This window comes from Mesoplodon bidens (genome assembly GCF_964165515.1).
Source record: "Mesoplodon bidens genome assembly, chromosome: 1".
NCBI classification, from domain to species: domain Eukaryota; kingdom Metazoa; phylum Chordata; class Mammalia; order Artiodactyla; family Ziphiidae; genus Mesoplodon; species Mesoplodon bidens.
In genome coordinates, this window is record NC_138176.1 from 3,154,072 (window position 1) to 3,175,986 (window position 21,915).

Sequence of the window (21,915 nt, forward strand, 5' to 3'; positions counted from 1 at the left end):
CTGAGACATGCTCTCCCGGCACCCGGGCGTGTATAAATTAGCACGCGGTTCGCTTCGTAAGCACAGAAGGCCCTGCTCGCACACCAACTTCGAAACCTTTTGTTCCGCTGGTTAATTTCCAACTTCAGCTGGGACACAGAAGGAAAAGGAAGCCACGGGCCGGGCTCTGATATTATGCTAGCTGTCCACATCCGACGGCGAGCAGGCTTAGAATGCCAAACACCACGGTACACAGGGGCTGGTGGTGACCTTGGCTACAGGCATCTGTAATGAGCAGGGCTGCAAAGATAAAACAACTTCATTCCCATTTGAATTGACTAACCACATCAGATTGCATTCGCTCTTCATCCTGCTGCAGGAATGAAAAGGAGAACGCATGACAACATTCCCTCCCTCTGCTCCAGGTTTAGAGCTGTTCGCGGGTGTGGAGTGCGCTGGGGAGAAGCCTGGCATGTGAAGGAGGCGGGTCTGAACCGACACCTATTGTCTTTCCGAAGGGGACGCATGGCGCGGGAGCACTGGACACGGAGCTGTGGCCCCCACAGGGGGAGCGGGAGCCCCCGATGCAGCAACAAAGGCAAGGATTCCACGGGCAGGGGCGCAGTCCCTGAGTGTGTCCCTAATAGCACTAATTACACTTGGTGCCAAGCTGGCCAAGTGTGATTTGGTTCTTAAAGGAAACACACACTTACATGCGTGTTAAATAATAAAAATCACTTCTTAACTGAAGGGAATGATAATCACTTCACTGGGAAAAAAATTCTGTTTAGACTTTATTATAACATTAAGCAAATTAAACATCAGCATAATCCAGGTGATATTAGAAAAGGGTCAGCAAAGAAATTGACTTTGTTGTTCATTAATTTACATGGATTAGCAGAGGGCAAAAAGATAGCAAATGTGCTCTACTTTTTTATGATATAATTTCAAACTCTACACCGTTTGTGGCAGGAGGGTGACTTTGGGGTTAATCAGACTGATTTGTCCTTTTAATTGCTTTCTATTCAAAGAAAATTCATTAGATAATGTTCTCTTCAAAATTCATGAATCAATTTAACTGAAGAAACCACATTAACAGCTTTGGGTTCATTATTAGCACACGCGGTTGTGTGACTAGCTGATTGCTGCGAGGGTTTCCTTAGGCAAACAGACTCTGTTTACTGTGATTTCTTTAGAAAGGGTTTTGAAATCAAACTGTTAATCATGATCATTGTCACCGTTGTTGTGCCTAACTTAAAAAAAAAAGGAAGAAAAAAGAAAAGCAAGGCAGCTTGGTGATAACTTGGAGAAAAAGAGGTTTCAGGGATAGCTGTCTTGGAAAAGAAACGATAAAAGCAGCACAAGTCGATACGGCAAGAAGCAGAGGCCAGTCTCCTGCCTTCTTCCCACAGCCCAGCGTGTTGGCTTTTGTTTTTCGTGTTTTGGCCCAGGGAGAGGATGCTGCCCAGGTCTTCCAGGAGGACAGTCTGGAACTTACTAAACTTGCAGGAATACACTGAGAGGTGTGTGCAGACAGAAGCTGGAGAGACAGAAGAGTTCCGAGAAGCCGAGGCACAGCTCCCCGGCCGCCACCTGAGCGCCAGGTGCTGACGGACTCCTGCCAAGTCACAGAGCACCCCTCCTTCCAAGGGGAAAAGCACTGTAAAATGAAACAATTGGATGCCCGTATTATGAGCGCAGAGTTTATCAAACATTTTCAGCTTCACTGTCAATTTTTCCACGGGAAACCGTTTCTCACCTTGTATGTACCAGGCAATGGTATTAGGACAAATAGCTCAAGAAATACAGTATTTGTCAATCAAGCACATCATTTTATAAATGTACCTGGAAACTCAATTCCACCTTGTAGGGAGCAAATGCATTTATTAGTCTAAGCAGTGCTCAGAGTCAGCGCCTTCGCCCTGGACCTGTGCAAAATCAGACCTGAGCCCCACTCCTCCGAACCGGGGGGGCAACACTCTCGGCCGTTGGGTATCATTCTAAAATGTAGCAAAACCTGCTCATAAAGATTACCATGATCGATGTGTAAAATACATTCTCTTGAGGTCACCACATCACTCTTTAGTGGCCAGACCATCATTCCAGGTGGCCCTAAGGGGCAACCACTGAAATACCATCCTTTTCTTTCCCGCTAAGGTCCTCTGCGGAGCGCAGCTACAGCCTCCGTAGGCCACATTCTGGATGTTCCTCTCCTTCCCCATCTCCTGCCTGTTCTGGGGTCCGGGTGAGGTCAAGGTAGGCTCTGCTGGAAGACTGCTCCTTAGATCTCCCTTACCTTAAGGACACGGCCATCTCCATTTGAGCTTGGGTGGCTACTTAAAAACACCCACCGCAACCACCTAAACCTGGCAAAAACTGTTTTCTAAACTCTCTCTTCCTGGATCGCACATCACGAGCCAGGTCGCTGATGATACTGCACAGCTGTAGGATGCCCGGCCACAGCATCAAACCTGGTGTCCACGCACGGGTCACGGCCATTTGACAGGTTTCCAACTTTCCAAGGGTTCTCCCTCCTAGGACTTGCCTTCTCTGGCCTCCGGCACAGAGGGGGCACCCAGGCTGGCACACCAGAGCTCAAGATAATCTGGGAGGGAGCCACGTTTCTGATCAGGTGAATCCAGAGGCGAGTTCTGACACTACGTGCTCTTCAAGTGTCAACGAGCTAACCTGACCTGATGCTGCCTTGGCATCAAAGCAGCCAGACGACCTTTCCAGGGATGAACCTGGGAGGGAGAACATGAAAGTGAAAGGAAACAGGGGTTCTGGTCCAGGGGGAACAGAGTCAGCGTCTTCTCCCTGCCTACCTCTGCTGAATGCCTTTATAAAGCCTGGGCACAAGGCACAGAGCAGCTATGTGAGGGCTCGGGAAGAGGAAGTTGAAGAAACACTGCAACGACGCGCCAGCTTACCCCGTTTCCCCTCCATCATCCCCAGCCAGGACTCACTGCAGCCTCGACCCTGGAGGTGGTGCTGGTGCAGACGGAGCCCAGGGCTCTCAGCACCTTGAGGAGGGAGAAGGAGCCCTCATGCTCAGAGGACGGAGGAGCCCCGCTCTGCGCTATTACCTCTGGACTCCTGTACCGCCGCCCCCAAGCAATCCTGCAGCGGGGGATGGCAATGGTGGCGGGCCCGCAGGTGCTGAAGGCTCTGAGGAGAAACATCCTTTCTGATGGGAAGAGCTATGGTCCCCAAAGGTGGGTGGACCCACTGCTTTCCCTCTCTTTGTATTCTCACTGCTCGGCCCTGGATATAAGCGCAGTCGCAGGAGTGTGTGGTAACGCAGAGGACCCCCAAGAACTGGAAAGGACCAGGGAGACTGCAGAGAAAGTGGCCTTTGGGAAAGCACGCCAGCAAGTTGTTTATAAATTCCTGGATTCACCCCTGAGCTGTGCATGTGTGGATCTGCCACTAAACCCAAGACTCTGAGAACTGAGGTAAGGGTTAGACCACTGCTGGGGTCCTGGAGGGCAGACCTGAACAGGACTGCGGAGACTACAAAGGACCGGATACTGAAACCACAACCTGCAGAAGCCTGGTCAGGACTCATGGGCTGTATCCAACCAGGTTGAGTGTCTCATAAACAAAAATATCAACATTACTGTAAGATTTACACAAGACCCAGAGTCTCAGAATATCATATTCAAAATGATCAGGTTACAACCTCAGATTACTTAGCATATGAAGAATCAGGAAAACCTCAACTTGCCTGGGAAAAGACAGTCAACAAATGAAAAGGCCAACGCTGACACAGGAGTTAGAATCACCCGACAACCACCCCTCTCCCTCAAGCTTTCTGAGGTATGATTAACAAATAAAACTGTAAGATCCTTAAGGTGTGCAATGTGATGACTTGATAAACATCATCTGACAACCACTTCAAAGGATCTGTAATAAAAATGCTGTGAGAAGGGAAAATACCCACGAAACAAATGAAAATACAGAGAGTTTATTTTTTTAAAAAATAGAAGTTACAAAGAAGAATCAAATGGAGAATTTAGTACTGAAAAATTCAACATACAAAATGAAAAAACTGCACTGCATGGGGCTTCTTAGCAGAATGGGGATGCCAGAGGAAGAGCCAGTGAGACTGAGAATAAGTCAGCAGAAATGATCAACCTGAGAAACAGGAAAACATGTCAAAAGCAAACAACAAAAACCAAAAACAGCCTCGGGGACATGTTGGAAAACCCAAAAGGTCTAACATGCATGTTACTGGAGTTCTGGAAGGAGAGAGAGAAAAGTGTGGTGTAGAAGAAAAAAACTCAAAGAAATAATAGCTAAACATTTTCCAAATTTGGCAAAAGATATACAACCATAGATTTAAGAAGCTCAGCAAAGTGCAAACAGGACACACACCCAAAGAAATCCACTCCCAGACATACCATGATGAAGCTGCTGAAATCTAAAGACAAAGAAAGAAATCTTGAAAACAAAGAAAAATGTTGCATTATTTATAGGAGAACAATGTTTGAACGACTATAGAATTCTTACAGCAACCACAGAGGTAGAAGAAAGCAAAACAGCAATTTTAAAAGTACTGAAAGAAAAGAACTGTCAACTTAGAATTCTACATCCAGTTTTGAAAAAAATCTTTCAGGAGTGAAGTTACATAAATAAAGACGTTTTCAGATTAAAAAAAAACAAAGTTAAGGTGTTGCCAGCAGACCTGAAATGCTAAAGGAAGTTCTTCAGTAAGAAGCAAAATAATACCAGAGGGAAGTGTAGAACGTTAGGAATAAAAGCAGAACAAAACAAATGGTAACTATTTGGCTAAATAGCAAGACTATTCTTCTGTTGAGTTCTTTAAAATATGTTTAATGACTGAAAGCAAAAACATGACATCAACAGATAAGATTTTCAATGTACACAGAAGTAAAACAAGACACCATAACATAAAGCAGGGGAGCTGAAGGACCTACATGGTGGTAAGGCTTCTATATTCTACTTTAAGGTGGAGAAATATTGATTCCAATTGGACTGTGATAGTTAAGTATGTATTATAATTATAATCCCTACAGCAACCACTAGAAAAACTATAAGAGATAATATAGTTAAAAAACATACACGATATAAAAAAGTGTTAAAATACTCCATAGGAAGGAAAGAAAGGGGAAAGAAAAATGAAAAACCAAGGGAAAAGATAGAAAATGAATAATAATATGTGATAATAAAATAATAAAATGTAATAAATAATAAGATAGCAAATAAAATGAAATAAATGTTTGACATCCCAACCCTAAATGCTTATGTACCTAACAACAGGGCTCAAATGCAGGAAGCAAAAAAATGACAAAACTGAAAGGATAATTAGACAAATCCACAATTATACTTAAAGACTTCACTACTTCTCTCTCATAATTCATAGAAATAGTTGACACAACATCAAGGATGCAGAAATAAAAAACACCGTCAACCAACTTGTTTTAACTGACATTTATAGAATAGCCAGTAACAGCAGAATATATACTCTTTACAAATGCACATGTAACACTGATCAAGATAAAGCATATTCTGGGTTATGAAACAAACATCAACAACTTTTAAACAACTGAAATCAGACAAGTGATTTTCTCTGATCATAATGGAAAAAGACAAAAGGAAAATCTCCAAACATCTGGAGAGTACGTAAGCCATTTCTAAATAATCTATGGGTCACAGAAGAAGTCTAAAGGAAATGAAAATAAAATTGAACTGAATGAAACTGAAAATACAGCATATCACAATTTATGGGACACAGCTAATATTTAGAGGGAAATCTATAGTATTAAATGCGTATTTTAGAAAAAAAGGTCTCAAATCAGTAGTAACATAAAACATAAAATAATAAGCTTCCACTTTAAGAAACCAGAAAGAGAAAAGCAAAATAAACCAAAAGGAGAAGGAAGGAAAGAATAAAGGTAATAGCAGAAACTAGTGAAATTGAAAACAAAAAATGATAGAGTAAAATACATGAAGCCAAAACTGGGTTCTTTAAAAAGATAAATAAATTGATAAATCTTTAGTAAGACTGATTAAAAAAAAACAACAAATTATCAACATGAGGAACGAAAGAGGGGTTGTTACTACTGACCTCACAGACATTAAATTGATAAAAAATTATTCCTACAAATAACTCTAGGCACAATATTCAATATCACAGATGAACTAGACCAATTTATCTAAAACTACAAATCTCATCCAGGATGAAACAGATAACTGGAATAGTCCTGTAACTATCAAAGAACTTGAACTCAGTTTAAAATCTTCTGAAATCATAGGGCCAGATAATTTCACCAGAAAGTTCTATCAAACATTTAAATAACACATCAATTCAGCATAATCTTTTTCAGACTAATAGAAGAGAAGGGAACAACACTTCTCAAGGCATTTTATGAGGCTAGAATTACTCCAATATCAAAATCAAAAAAGACAGTAACCAGAAAAGCATGGATTGGCATCTCTCATGAACATACATGCAAAAACCCTCAACGAAGTGTTTGCAAATCAAATCGAGAAATACATCAAGAACAAGACATCAAAATTCAGTGGAGTTTGTCCCAGGAATGGAGGGCTGATTCAATATTTGAAAAATTAATCTATTATAAAGCTACAGTAATCAAGATAGGATGTACTGCTGAAAAAACACCTAGATCAATGGAACAGAATAAAACAACCCACACAAATGGAGGAGCAAAAGCAATTCAATGGAAAAAGGCTAGTCTTTCCAACAAATGGTGCTGGAACAACTGGACAGCCACATGCAAAATATGAATCTAGACACAGATCATGCATCTTCTACAAAAACTAACTCAAAATGGATCATAGACATAAATCTAAAAGGCAAAACTATAAAACACCTAGAAGATGGTCACCTAGAGAAAAATCTAGGTGACCTTGGGTTTAGGGAAGAGTTTTTGGATATAGCATGATTCATGAAAGAAAAAAATGGGTAAGTTGAACTTTATCAAAATTAATTTCTGCTCTGTGAAAGATGCTGTTAAGACACCTTAAAGAAAAGCCATAGGCTGAAAGAAGATTTTGCAAAACATGTATCTGATAAAGGACTTGTATCCAAAATACACAAAGAATTCTTAAAAACTCAACAGTAAGAAAATAACTCAATTAGAAAACAGATAAGGGCTTAACAGACACCTCCTCACCAAAAAAGATATACAGATGACAAATAAGCCTATGATAAGCTGCTTAACATCATTTGTCATTAGGGAGTTATATGCTGAAACAATGGGATACAATTACACACCTATCAGGATGGCTAAAAACAAACAAAACAAACAAACAAACAAGAAAAACCCTCAATAGTACTGACTGCTGGTGAGGATGAGGGATATTCATTCATTGCTGATGAAAATGCAAAGTGGAACAGCTACTTTGGAAGAAAGTTTGGCCGTTTCTTAGAAAGCTAAACAGAGGCTTACCACATGAACCAGCAACCGCACTCCTAGATATTTACTCAACTGATTGGAAAACTTATGTCCACACAAAAACCCGCACGCGAATGCTTACAGCAGCTTTATTCACCTATTGCCAAAAGCTGGAAACCAAGATGTCCTTTAATAGGTAAATAAACTATGGAACACCCATACAATGGAATATTATTCAGTCATGTAAAGAGTGAACTATCAAAAAGACATGGAGGAATCTCAAATGTATATTGCCAAGTGAAAAAAAAATTCTGGAAAGGCTACATGCTGTATGATCCCAACTATATGACCCTTTGTAAAAGGAATAACAATAGAGACATATATTCAATGTATGCAAATTAACAACAGCGAAATACTTAGGAGACTGGAGGACCCCAGGAAAGAATGCAGGTGGTGACAAGAGAATCTAACTGTATGACAAACGTATGAACAACCCCACTGAAGTGTGTGGGAGGAAACATGGTGACCTAAGTAACTCTGGAAATGAGTGGAGTCCATAAGACTAAGACAAAAGGAACTGCCCTGTGCACTGTACTCTGGTTGATACAGTTGTTTCCCATGGAAGTACAGGATAAAAATCCTGATACTGCTATATGGTATACTGGGCTCAAACAACTAGCTAAACGGATGGCAGAAGGTTGGAGCCAGTTTCTCACAGATAAGCAAGAGGCGGCCAGAAGGATCCATGTAATAATGGATTAGAACTCTGTGTAGACATGAACTAATGTTTATCTTCATACTGGTACAGAGCAAGGCCAACCTCAACAGTGTTAAATCATTATGATAGTATGTACCCTGATATGATTGCATGAAAATGGCACTTTACCTCTGTGGTCTTCCACAACGCCACGGCCCCAGTCTATGATGAGAAAAGCATCATATAAATTCGAATATAGTGACATTTTACAAAATTCCTGACAAGTACTCCTGAAAACTGTCAAGGTCATCTAAAACAAGGAAAATCTGAGAAAATCTCAAAGCTAAGAGGAGTCTAAGGAGATATAATGACCAAATCTATCATGGTATCCTAAACTGGTTCCTGGAACAGAAGAAGGACATTAGGTAAAACCTAAGAAAATCTGAATAAAATATGAACTTTAGTTAGTAAGATATCAGCATTGGTTTGTTGATTGTAACAAGTGTATCACACTAATATAAGATGTCAATTATAGGGCAAAATGAGTGTGGGGTATCAGGGAACTCTCTGTACTAACGTCTCAATTTTTTTTGTAAATCTAAAACTGTTCTAAAAAATGAAGTCAATTAAAAATGAACTAATATGATCCACCATATTAACAGCCTAATGAGAAAAATACATAATAATATCAATTGTGGTAGGAAAAAATTTTAACAAATTTCAACATCCATTCAAGATGAAAGCTCTCAGCCATTAGGAATAACCTGATAAAGGTATTAGACAAAAAAACCCCCCACAGTTAATATCAGACTTAACTGTGAAAAGATGAATGCTTTTCCTCTCAAGACTGAGAAAAAAAAAAAGGATGTCCACTCCTAATCAGTATCATCGCGGAAATTCTAGCTATTACACAAGGGCAAGAGAAGGAAATAAAAGTAATACATTTTGGAAAGAAAGAAATAAAACTGCCCCTATTCACAGACAACATGATTTGTTTATGGGGAAATACCGAGGAATCTATCAAAACAAACAAAAGAAAACAAACCAACAACAAAACCAACTTTGAACTAATAAGTGAATTTAGCAAAGTCACCAGGTACAAGGTCAACACCCCAAAATCAATCACAGTTCTGTCACTGATAATAGCTCCAACAAAAGTGCAATACTTAGATTTAAATCTAACAAATTATATACAAGATCGTTATGTTGAAAATTACAAAATACTGATATATTGATAATATTATAAAAGAATACTTAAATAATTTGAGAGATATACCATGTTCATGGACAGGAAGTCTCAATATTATAAAGATTTCAATTCTCCAAAAATTGATCTATAGATTTATTTCCATTCCACCCAAAATCCCAGGGATATTTGCTGAAGATACAGACAAGCTTATTCTAAAATTTACATGGAAAGGCAAAGGAACTTGAATTGTCAAAACATTTTGAAAAAGGCAAAAAAAAAAAAAAAAAAAAAAAGGAGAAAGCACACGAGCAGGTTTTAAGACTTACTATTATGCTGTTATAGATCAGGATAATGGGAAATTTGTAAAGGGATAAGCATAGAGATTTCCAAAAGAGACTAGCACACGTATGTCCAAACGGTTTCTGACAAAGGTGCAAAGGCATTTCAAGGGAAAAAGGTATTAATTTCAAAAATGGTGTTGGAAAACTTGACATCTACATGTAAAACACTGAACTCTGACCTAAATCTCATACCTTATAAAAATTAATTTAAAATAAATCGTATATTTAAATAAAACTTTCAACTAAAAAAATTTTAGAACAGAGAAAACCTTTGTGACCCGAAGTTAGGCATACAGTTCTCAGACGTGTCATCAAAACCACAATTCATAAATTAAAAAATAAACTGAACTTCATCAGAATGAAAAAAAATTTTGGTCTGTGGAAGTCAGTGTTAGGAGATAAAAGACAAGTTAGAGCCTGGGAGAAAATATTTGGAAATAATATGTCTAACAAAGGACTTATCTCTGCAATATACGTAAAAAATCTTTAAACTCAACAGTAAGAAAACAAACCACCTAATTAAAAAAATGGGCAAAAGACCTGAACTGACAGCTTGCCAAAGGAGGATATGCTGTGGTCAATAAGCACAGAAAAGATGTTCAACATAACCGTTAGGGAAATGCAAATTAAAACCATGATGACCTAGCATTACATACCTATGAGAGTGGCTATAACAAACACAGGAAGATGCATCTATGCTGTGGAACACAACAACAATTAAGAGGAATAAACGATAGACACATAAAGCAATTTGGATGAATCTCAAAGGCATTAAGCTGAGTCACAGAAACTAGGCTCAAAAGATTAAATACTGTTGGAGCCCGTTTCTATGACGTTCCCTAAACCACAAGCCGTGGTTATGGAGAACAGCTCAGTGGCTGCCCAGAGTCGGGGAGACGGGGAGGGAGGCAACTATGATCACAGGTGGGCAGCGGGCGTAGTTCTGAGGGCGATGGAACTCTCGGGTCCTGAATATGGCGGTGCTCACAGAAATCTGTGCATGCAGGAAAATCCATAGCACCATATACCACAAAAAGTCAATTTTACTACGTGAAAAAACAGGATAGAGGGAAACATTTTCTAGACACCTTTTCTTTAACCAAAGAGAGTTTTCTTCTGGAAGGTCAAGATACCTACTTCAAACGGAGTCTAGGTCACATTCTCTGCAAAATCTTTCCCCTCTGCAAGTCCCCCCCTCAAGGCTCTCAATCATACAGTCACCACGGTGGTCCCTTCTACCCAACCCAGGTCAGAGCAAGGACCTGCCTTATGGGTCCACATCTCAACAGTCAGCTCTGTGGCTGACCCAGAGGAGGCACCCAGTGAGTGTCGACTACATGAATAAAGGGGGTGGGTCTAAGCATGGGGCCGGGTCTTCCCTACACCCACTTGAGGACGGCTGGTGCTGAGGGGAGAGGGGGCAGCACCGTCTTCCCTACGAGCAACCTCCGCCTGCCAAGCCCGACTCAGGTGACAGTGCAACTGGCAGAGGCTTGCAAGGCCCCAAGCCAAGAGGAAGCTGCTGGGCCGGGTGGCATGGCAGGGATGCTGTTCTGTCAAGGCACGTGGTCCTGATGCGAGTACTGAGGACAAGCGGGCGGAGGGGCACTTGCAGCCCTGCCAGCTCTCAGATGTGTTCAGGACGAACAGCTGCCGCCAGCCAGAGAGGCGGCCCCAGCAGCCTTGCTCCCTGCAGCTTCCGGATGGGAAACCGGTCAGCGTCTGGCAAAGCGAGCGCAGGAGGGGTCTGGTTCTGCTCCCTGCAGGCAGAGCTCCAGCAGTTCAGCCGGGGGGCCTCTGGATGGGCCAGAGCAGGTCAACCCCACTGCTAACCGGGCTCACCAAGGGGTGTGCACTCTGAGGGGCCTTAATAAATATAAAGGAATCCCCTGACGATGGGCCTCCGGAACTCCAAACTCACTCCTGTCAGAGGCAGCTGCTTCTGACATTAGGAGTGGCTGACTTGTAAATAATCTCTTCTTTCCCTATGTTCTAATATACGTATATTTCATTACATATGAAATATAATGTGGCTTAAGTGAAAATAACTGGATTTATTTCAATATGTCAGCCATGACCTCTACCATCCTGCAAGTAGCAGAGGAAAAACAAAGAAATAAAAGAGTTTATAGGTCACTCCAAAGGTTCAGGAATCAACACAGTATTTTCATTTTAGCACATGTCTTACCAAGCTGGACTAAATGAATTAAATATACCTACCTGAGAGTGTCAGACTGGTGAATGGGAGGGGGTGTGAGTTTCCTGACATTGGGATGGCACACACCATGTGAAGCATGTGACACTCTGCTGTGGAATTGGGAGCAGGGTCAGAAATGACGTGATGCCAGTGACACAGGGACACTGGCCTGGGCTGGTCAGGACGGGTGAGAAGCTCTACCTGGAGAACGCAAGGGACATTCCTGACATGTGAAAAGTGCTACCTCGTGGTGGCCACGGGGGACAACCTTTATTTCTAACATACTACAAAAACAGGCTGGAAAACACCGTGGCATTGGAGGGTGAGCACCGACGTGGACAAGGACACGGGGAGGGCCATGTCAGAGCAGAGCTGACGGGGGCCCGGGCCTGGAAGAGTGGGCAGGAGTTTCCCGAAGAGAAGGGAGGTGTCTTCAAATAGAAGTGATCCCCCAGATGGGAAGCTGGCAGCGGCAGGTGGCTCCCGTCCAGAGGACGTTCGCGTGCTGCTCGGTGTCCTATCACTTGCTCCTTCTGCAAGCGCCCCATGTGAGGATCCCTCTTCCAGCCAATGGAGCACGGCGGCGCCAGCCTCTTCTGGTTCCCAGTGTGGGGCTCTGGTCCCAGGCAATGCTGAGAGCCCAGATCACAGGCCTGGAGGGAGACCGCATCCTCGTGGCTCCCGCGTGAGCCTGGAATAACAGTCCAGCTAATGGCAGAGCTACTGAAACTGTGTGCAAGGCAGAACTGACAGCCTTGGTCCAAAAATATTCAAGGAAAAAGGAAGCTTCCTGCTTCTTTTGCCTAAGGCACCTGGTTCAGCTGGGGTGAGACGCGCCTCCGCCCTCCCCAGGGCTCGGCGCAGGGCTCTCCAGCGACGGCGGGGAAGGCCACAGGCTAAGGCAGCTGGCCTGGCCCCGCGGCCCTCAGCCCCCTGCTCCGGCTCCACCTCCCCAACTACTTCCCACCTGATGCGAGGCTTCCGAGCCCTCGGCGGCCTCTCCTGGATGTACGGCTCGTCCTAACCCGACTGCCGCCCACACAGCTGGCCAGGGGCCTCTGACACGTGTGCGCTGCTCTCCCGGGCGGGCCTGGAGGGTGAGATCAGGCCCCGCCCTGGCCACGCAGGTTTTGGTTATGGGATGCATCTCCACCCAGTCCCAGTGGCTCTGCCGAGGCCTCTGCTCCGGCTGAGTCTGCACTCCAGCCTCCTCGGCGCCTGCAGGGCGAGCCATGGAAGAAACCGTGCAGCCCCACGCGGCCAACAGCGGCCGTGCTCCAAGTATTAATTCTTTAGTAGTGGAGGAGCTGGCCTCCCTGCCCCCGAAAGGGAGACACCAACGCCTCCACCTTTGAGGCTCTCCTTAAAAATTAGGCCTGACCACACACAGCACCCACCACCTCCGGCGTGCATCTGGTTCCAAGCCCGACATCCACCTGCAGCTCCGGGTGGCCCATCTTTTTACGCTTTCCTTTTCCGGCTGGCCACCAACACCTCAAGGACAGGGTGCACCCAGTACAAGCCCTCGTCTGGAGGACAACCCCCTGGAATTCTTAGGGATGAAGCTGTGTTGCCTTTCAAAGGAGCCCTTTGGGAAGCGCTGACCCTTCTCTGAACATACTTGGCTACTTCTTCAGGTACTGCCCCTGGGCCAACTGGTGAGGCTTCAAGTAAAGATGGCCTGTTTGTGGTCTCAACTCATCGGGGTGCAAAGCTATTTCTGCTGGTCTAACGACCAGTGTCCAGTGTTGGGTAGGCCGAATTTTGGATCACTTCCCAAAAGTCAAATCCACTCCTGGGTGAGAAAAGTTGCCAACACAGAGTATTCCGAAGCACCTAAGAGTCCCTGGTACACAGCAGGGAGTCAGTCAGTGCCGGGTGAACTCTGTGTCATGGAGGCCATTTCGAGAGAGAAGGTCTCCAAACCTTCTGAGTGAAGCTGGGGAAATGGGCACGGGTGCTATTCTGAAGAAGATTCATCCGGAAGTGTCGGTAAATGTGCTTAAAAATCACTGATGGTCGTAACAAGTGCCAACATCTACTGAGCATTTACTGTGCACCAGGCACTGTGCAACGCGCTGCATCTCGTTGAGTCCTCGGGAGCCCCCGCGCCTCGGGTTCTATCACTGTCTACTGCAGAGGGGAGGCGCCCCCGGGGTCTGGGGGGTGGATGTTGAAAGGCACGCTCTGCAGGCGGCTCTCAGGCCCCTTGGCAGGCAGCTCCTACTCGCTGCCACGCCTCAGCACTCACTACAGAAAGTTCACGCTGGGCTGCTTCCCATGGTCCCCCGGGGGTGGAATGGGGCACGCACCACACGGGGGTCCCTTGAGTCACCTGTGCCGAAGCACTTTGTCCGTCAGGGCCGCGCGGATGTCAGGGCTGGTCTCCATCCCTGCCCCTTCCCTCCTCACAACGGGGCGTGCTTCACCACACTGAGTCTGGAAAGGGGACAGGAGCCCCAGCAGACCCTCGTGTCCTTCTGCTGCTCGGCCTGGGTCTTTCCCTCTCGGGGTCGCCACAGGTGGCCCGTACCCAGTGGCTGCCCCTCACCAGGCAGGGGCACAGCCTTGATGGTCCGGGCAGGTGGGGCAGCGGGGGCCCACGTGGTGGAAGGCACCCCTGTGCGTGAGCGTCCCGTCAGGCTGGGCAACAAGCTCCGTGGTCAGCACGCTGCAGCCTGCTGCTAGTTCCACACTTACACTCCCTGCCCATCGGAGGGGGGCGCTCGGTTCTGCTCACAAGAAAATACACGGTGTTTTAAATGTAAAAGTTCTTCTTTCTTGTAGGTCAGGGGAAGGAAGGACCGGTGCCCCGGGCCCTCACGTGCACATGACGTGAAATTCCCTTCCTGCTGCCTTGGGGACGGGCTGTGGGGCTCTGATTTGATTCTGATCTAGCGGAGGCCAGGCTGAGCGTGGGGTACAGGTTAACAAAGGAACGTGAAGCGGACGCTGCAGGTCAAGCACCACAGCTGTGCGCATCTCTAGCTGCGGACCAAGAGTAAAATTTTTTTTTAATAGGTTTTTATTGGAGTACAATTGCTTTACAGTGTTGTGTTAGTTTCTGCTGTATAACAAAGTGAATCAGCTGTACATATACATATATCCCCATATCCCCTCCCTCTTGTGTCTCCCTCCCACCCTCCCTATCCCACCCCTCTAGGTGGTCACAAAGCACCAAGCTGATCTCCCTGCGCTATGTGGCTGCTTCCCACTAGCTATCTGTTTTACATTTGGTAGTGTATATATGTCCATGCCACTCTCTCACTTCGTCCCAGCTTACCCCTCCCCCTCCCCGTGTCCTCAAGTCCATTCTCTACGTCTGCATCTTTATTCCTGTCCTGCCCCTAAGTTCGTCAGAACCATTTTTTTTGGTTTGTTTTTTTAGATTCCATATATGTGCTAGCATATGGCATTTGTCAAAAAGAATAAATTCTGGGCTTCCCTGGTGGTGCAGTGGTTGAGAGTCCGCCTGCCGATGCAGGGGACACAGGTTCGTGCCCCGGTCTGGGAGGATCCCACATGCCGTGGAGCGGCTGGGCCCGTGAGCCGTGGCCGCTGAGCCTGTGCATCCGGAGCCTGTGCTCCGCAATGGGAGAGGCCACAACAGTGAGAGGCCTACTTACCACACACACACACACAAAAGAATAAATTCTAATGTACACAATTTAGAAAAACAAAATGAAAACATGAAAAAAAAATCAGGAACCTGCAACACAAATTTCATTACTCCTTATAGAGACAATGAGCCACTTCCAGGAGCACTAAACATTTGCGAGTTTTAGAACAGCGGTTCTCAAAGTCCAGTCTGGGGAGCTTCAGGGTCCCTGAGACCTGTTTAGGGGGACTGTGAGGTGAAAACTACTTTCATAGTAATACTAAGGTGCTGTTTATTTGCCTTTTAAATTCTCATTCTCCCAGAAGTACACAGAAGAGATTCCCATAAGCTACACGATGTGTGATAATAACAGATTGAATGCAGGAGCAGCTATGAGAATCCACCTGTCTTCCATTAAGGCAAGCATTAAAGAAACTGGCAAAAACGCAAAACAATGCCACTCTTCTAAAGTGTTTTTGGTCTTGGAAGATAGAGGTATTTTCATATATTATTTTTGATAACATGCAGTGAATTTATTATTGTTACTTTAGAACAAATTAATACATTAAAAAAATTCTCAGGTTTCATTTCCAGCGTGCTAAATGCAGATAGATAAAGTGCTCATAACCCAAAGCTCTCTGGGGTCCTCAAGAGTTCTGAGGACAGAGGGGTCCAGAGGATAGATGATCTCAATAAAGGGTTAAGGCGGTCCCTTTCCACGCCTGGACAGGCCAAGCGGGGCTCTGAGCTCATGAATAGCAACACCCTCGCGGGCTCCGGCTCCGGCTGGCCCTGGGCGCACCAGAATGCCATCTCAGAGCTCAGCTCGCAGAAAGGACTGGACCATTAGCCCTCGGAAATGAGCCTCCTGCCTCATCCGCTGCGGGGATGTGACGCGCTCACCTGGCGAGACTGGCGCAGGTGAAGTGGGTTCAACAGCCTCACAGCTGCACCTGGGCGTATTTGTATTCACCTTCCCAACGCTTAGAGCACCCGAAACTTATTTAACAAAAGAATTATGCCTAAGACTTTAAGCTCAAACTTAAGAAAGCCTACAGAGAAATGATTAAACTGTCAATGTCCTGGTATGAACGTGAATAATTATACATGAACACCCTTTACCATTCAAATAATTGTCATTCAGCTCAAACCTGAATAACTGACTTCCGAACAGGTGTTAACGGTTTCTGAACAATACAGGAAATATAGAGAAAGACGCTGTATGAAAAAAAAGACAAAACGAAGAGGGAGGGAGGGAAGGAAGGAGTTAACGGGTTACTGAGGGTCGCTGTAGAAAAGGGAGTCAAAATCAAGCCTGAGCTTCCTTGTCCTGATTCCCTTTGACGTCCCCAAGCCCTTGCAAACCTCATCTACCTGTGCTCTGCCTTGGAGCCCTCCTTTTTCTCCTTCCCCTTAGAAATACTCCCAACTTTCTCGGCTGGTTGCGCTGTGTCTCCTGAACGAGCCGACCCCACAGGAAGGACATAACCCACGGGCACAAGCTTGTTATGAAAACAACAGAAAGGCAGAAAAATCAGATTTAAATGATACAACATTTTCGAACATCAGTGTCCCTTTCTCTGCCCCGAGTCAGCAACAAGAGGCCTCCGTCAAATCTCGCCTTCCCATTTGTGGCTTTAGTCCAGAGGCAGAAAAGGTACCAGTGGCTAGTGAATTTCAGATCCATGCCATTTCACGCTATACGCCCCAGTGTTCTGTAAAAACGAGTCAACGTATGCGTACCGGACCCCACCCCTCTCCAACCCAGTTCAGGAACGCCCGTGCACTCTTTCAGAGCTTCTAGAAGCCTTCTGCTAGCCCTCCAGAGCATCCGGCTTGATTAGCACACATCTCGATGCTCCTGCAAAGTCTAAAAATACGCTTCCTTTTGAACCCACCACCCTAGGCCTAGCACAGAGGCCCCAGTTGGTGTCATTTAACTCAACCTCTGGGAACACTGGCAAATCTAAAGGGGGGGCGGGTGAGTCTGAACGATCCCCATCCATGCGGCTTCTTGAGCTTGTCTGAAATAGCCCTGAGGTCTGTTAAATAATTTTAGCTAACTTTGGATGACCAACCCAACAGAAAGACGCATAAGCCCTTAATTTCTTAATGAATTATTCTTTACTGTGGGACAGGGATTATGCCATGGAGAAGGCATATATATCACTACTGACAGAGCTGTCAGAAGGACAGGCAAAAGGAAAACTGGCAAGCTTTAATTTCTCTGCAGAGAAATGAGGGGCTCTTCGGGGATTAATCTCAGTATCAACAGTGAGCCTTTGCCGCAGGGCAGCTGAAGAATTCAAAAGAAGTTGTGACTGAATTTTGAGTGATGGAATCTAGCTCCAATTGTGCAGCTGACTTTGGTTTCTCACCTATTCAAATGAGGACGAGGCTCTGCAGGTGTGGGTGAAGGGGGTAACGGGGGCCCTCGGCAGGGGTGATGAGCGGGGAAGGCGGGAGGAGGGCCTGGCCAGGGTACCCACTGTGAACACGCATGGAGAAAGTTCACCCGGGTAGATGGGGAAGTGGGGAGATGGGAGGACACACCACCGCCCCCCCCCCACCCGCTTGCCCTGACCGGCGGGTCCCGGTCTCCTCCTCTCCTCGCAAGGACCAGGGCTGAGGGCAGAGAGGGCTGCTGGGGCAGGTGGCAACCCCATAAGGTAACGCTAAAGTCCTTCAGCCTTTTACACTTCGCATCAGATCTGTTCCCTGAAAAGTCAGTCCTCGCCCGTTTACAAAGGGAGGACATGGTCCTCTCCCTGCTCTGGGCAGGTAAGAGACCAAAGCGGGATAACCCCCCACTGTCTTCCAACCATCCCTGGGATTTTCTGGAAAGTCTGGGCTGGAGACCAAAACGAGCAGAGCACAGAGCCCAGTGGGACACGGACTCTGAGGCTGGTGACAGCCCAGGTGGAGGGACTGGATGCCGAGGGCTCAGGGAGCTCTACTTCATTCCGTAACTGAAGACGGTACCTGCAACTCCCACAGGTGTCACGAGAGGGGTGCAGCTGCAGTCACCAGCCCAGTGCTGCCGCCGGGGAAAAACGGGCGGAGCCTGTACCCAGCCCACTATCCAACCCTGCCCAGTGGCCGCTGAGGACCACTGGTATCTGGTAGGGTGCACAGGACCACCTTGCTGCAGTATGGGGATGACTAATGTCACCTGAGAAAGAGCACGTTGGCCTAAGTAAATAGGGATGTCCCTAACTCAGGCTCACACGGGAGGGAAGAAAGACCCATGTAAGGTGTTCGGATTTATCAATTAACTAATTGGCTTCTTACTCATTAATTCAATAAATATTTAATGAGCAGCAACCGTGTGGTGACCTCCCTGGTGGGCAAGCCCTTCGTGGAGCAGGCGAATGCCTGGCGTTCATACAACTGAACACAAGTGAGAACCAGAGCAGAGTGCAGGCTGTGATGGAGAGGCTCCCTGGGCTGAGACCTGTGGGTGAGCAGGTGACGGACTCCAGGCAGAGCGGGTGGCTGCCAGGAAGGAGGAGGGGCCGGCTCAGGGGTGCAGGTGGGACGGCAGAGCACGGCAGGGGCTCCAGGTGGCAGAGGCCACACGGCGGGTCATGGGAATTCTGGGTCTTACCCGGCAGTCCCAGGAGACAGTGCAGAGTTCAAAGCAAGGGACGGCATAACCAAGTGGTCTTCTTCCAGGGCTGGCCTTAGGCCACAGGGCAGGCAAACCCCTGTGAGCTCCCCCAGGTGCCCGCCGCGGCAGGGAAGCCCAGGCGCAGCGGCCCAGTGCTGCCGGCGCCTGCTGCCTCCCCTCCTGCTTTTGTCCTCGCCACGCGGTAGTGCTTGCCACTGCTGACCTGGCCTGCTTCCCAGGACCCTCAGCTTCCTGCGCGGAGTGTGGGCCTCTTCTCGACGCTCCACTCATCCCAAGAAAGTTAGCATTCGATAAGGTCCTTCCCTTGGCCCGTTTTCTCACCCATCTTTTTGTGGCTGGGAATTTGGTGCTGGCTGTTGGCTGGGGGCCTCAGTTCCTCCCCATGTGACCTCTCCAAAGGGCTGCTGAGTGTCTTCGCGACATGGCAGTTGGCTTCCCTCAGAGTAAGTGATCCAAGAGGGCACTGGGAGATGCAATGCATTTCCCAGCCTCGGAAGCCATGCCATCACTTCTCCCATACCCTGTGGGCCACTGGGGGCCAGCTCTGACTCAACTGGGGAAGGAGCAAGAGCGTGGACACCAGAGGTAAGGATCATGAAAGGTCACGGTGGAGACTGCTCATCCCACATCTCTTTTCTAGACAGCATCATGGCATTTCATAATTCAGCAGGGAACCCTGGATGGACCAAAAGTCCTGACTTCACCTATGACTTTGTTAATTGACTACAGTAACAAGATGGCATATCACAACAATTCTAAAATCAGTCCCAACAGTTTCTGCCATACCTCCCAAATTCTCAAAGGGAGCATCAATTATCTCAGGCTGGGAAAGTGGGCTTTAAACACAGAAATGAAATCTACACAGTTACAGAAAGTACCTCATTACACAGTTCTCATAAGTCCCATGATCCCCTTAAACACTACTGTGTTCCCCTTCAAATTCAGCAACTTAATTCTGAGTCTTTTCATTCAGCTGAAACTCCACCACTATATTATGAGGTAGGGGTGAGACAGTTAAGATTTTTCATTTTCAACAACAGAGACAAAATTGAAAATATTTGATTTTGAATTTTCAGTATCACGTGTGCATCTATCACTTAAAACTTTAAAAAGTCTCAAGCCATACATTATCAGGGGCTCAAATTCTTCCAGAAGTTTCTGTGAAAAATGACAATACCTCGGATTCTATGGAGTGGTCAACAAACTATCGCCAACTTCAAAACCAGGTCCTGTTCCACAGCAGGAGCCAGCAGCCAGACTCCCCCGCCCATGGCTCTGTGCGGTCATGGCCGGCAAAGACTGCCCTGCAGCCAAACAGACTCTCCAGTGCTGGAGAAGCCCTTTCCGAAAGGGCTGTCAACAGTGCTGGCTCAACAGGACACTCAGGAAGAGGCGGGGAACTGACACAGTGATTTTCAGATCTAGGAATACTGTTTGTTTGATACTCAGATTAATGAATCTCCAAGGTTGCACATCAGCAGCAGACTGGGGAAATAATAATTAATTAAATGAAGTACTCTATAATTAGATCACTTGCCTTACTCATTCAACTCATGGCTACTGACACGGAATATGCGTGTAGCAAATATTTTCTCTTACTCTGTGACTTGCCAATTCATTTTCTTAATGATGTCTTTTAACTTTTGATAAAGTCTATTTTATTGCTATTTTCTTTCCTGGCTTTGTATTTCAGTGTTGTATGAAATGTTTGTTTATTCAAGTCATGAAGATATTCTCCATGTTTTCTTCTAAAAGCTTTGGAGTTTCAGCTTTATGTTAGGTACATGATACATCTCAAATCAATTTTTATGTATGGTGTGAGCTAGGGGTCAAGACAAATGTATGTGTGTATGTGTGTGTGTGTGTGTGTGTGTGTGTGTGTGTGTGAGAGATATCCAGTTGTTTAAGCACCATATTTTGAAAAGATTTACTTTCCTCATCCGTCTATTTGGAGTCTTTCTCAGGGATACAATGACTGTAAAAGTGTGGTAAGCTCTAGTATGTTCTATTGCTCTAAGTCTTGACGCTTGTGCCAGTCCCACAGCGTCTTGACTATAGAAGGTCTTAAGTTTTAAAATCAGGTAATGTTAAGTCCTACAACTTGATTCTTTTTCAAGGCTGCTTTGGATATTCCAGGCCCTTTGCATGTCCATACAGGTTTAGTATCAGCTGGGAATTTAAAGGCCTGATGGAACTGAATATAGAGAACAGTTCATAGAGAACTAACTTCTTGACAATATTGGCTTTTCCAGTGACCCAGATCTATGCGTTTATTCAGATCCTCTTTAATTTCTCTCAGTTTTATATTGTTCAGTGGAGAGATCTGCATATCTTTTACTAAAGTTAATTCTAAATACTTTGTACTTTGGACACTTCTTATAAACATAATTTTAAAAATTTAATTCTTAATTTTATTATGAAAAATCAATTAATTCTTACATATTAAAATTGTATCCTTAACCTTGTTAAATTCACTTGTTAGATATTTTCAAAATTCTATAAGATTTTCTATGTAAATTTGCAACCTGAATACAGACAGTATACTTATTCCCTTCTAATACGCACACCTTTGTTCTTCTTAGCTTTTTGCACAGAACCCTTTGTCCTTTTAAGTTATCTGTTTACTGTAGAAAATATATAGTAGGGTCTGGCTTTTTAAATCCAGTCTGTTTATCTATGCCTTTCAATTTGAACCTTAAGACCATTTACATGCAACGTACATGTCGGTATGTTGGGGCTTGAATCTACCTACTGCCCACTTGCTACTTGTCCCCTCTGTTCTCTGCTCTCCTTTCCCTCTGTGTCCTGCCTCCTGTTAGATTACTTTAAAAATCAGTACTCTGTCTTACCTTCTGTTCTGGCCTGTGAACTATTCACTTTGGTTTTGTTTCTTAGCGGCAT

At 45.5% G+C, this 21,915-nt stretch overlaps 1 protein-coding gene across 2 annotated transcripts in view; it reads right to left on the reverse strand.

Annotated features, from left to right (window-relative positions):
- Window positions 1-21,915, reverse strand: part of MGMT (O-6-methylguanine-DNA methyltransferase) — a 302,941-nt gene that overhangs the window by 9,189 nt on the left and 271,837 nt on the right. The window lies entirely within an intron of this gene.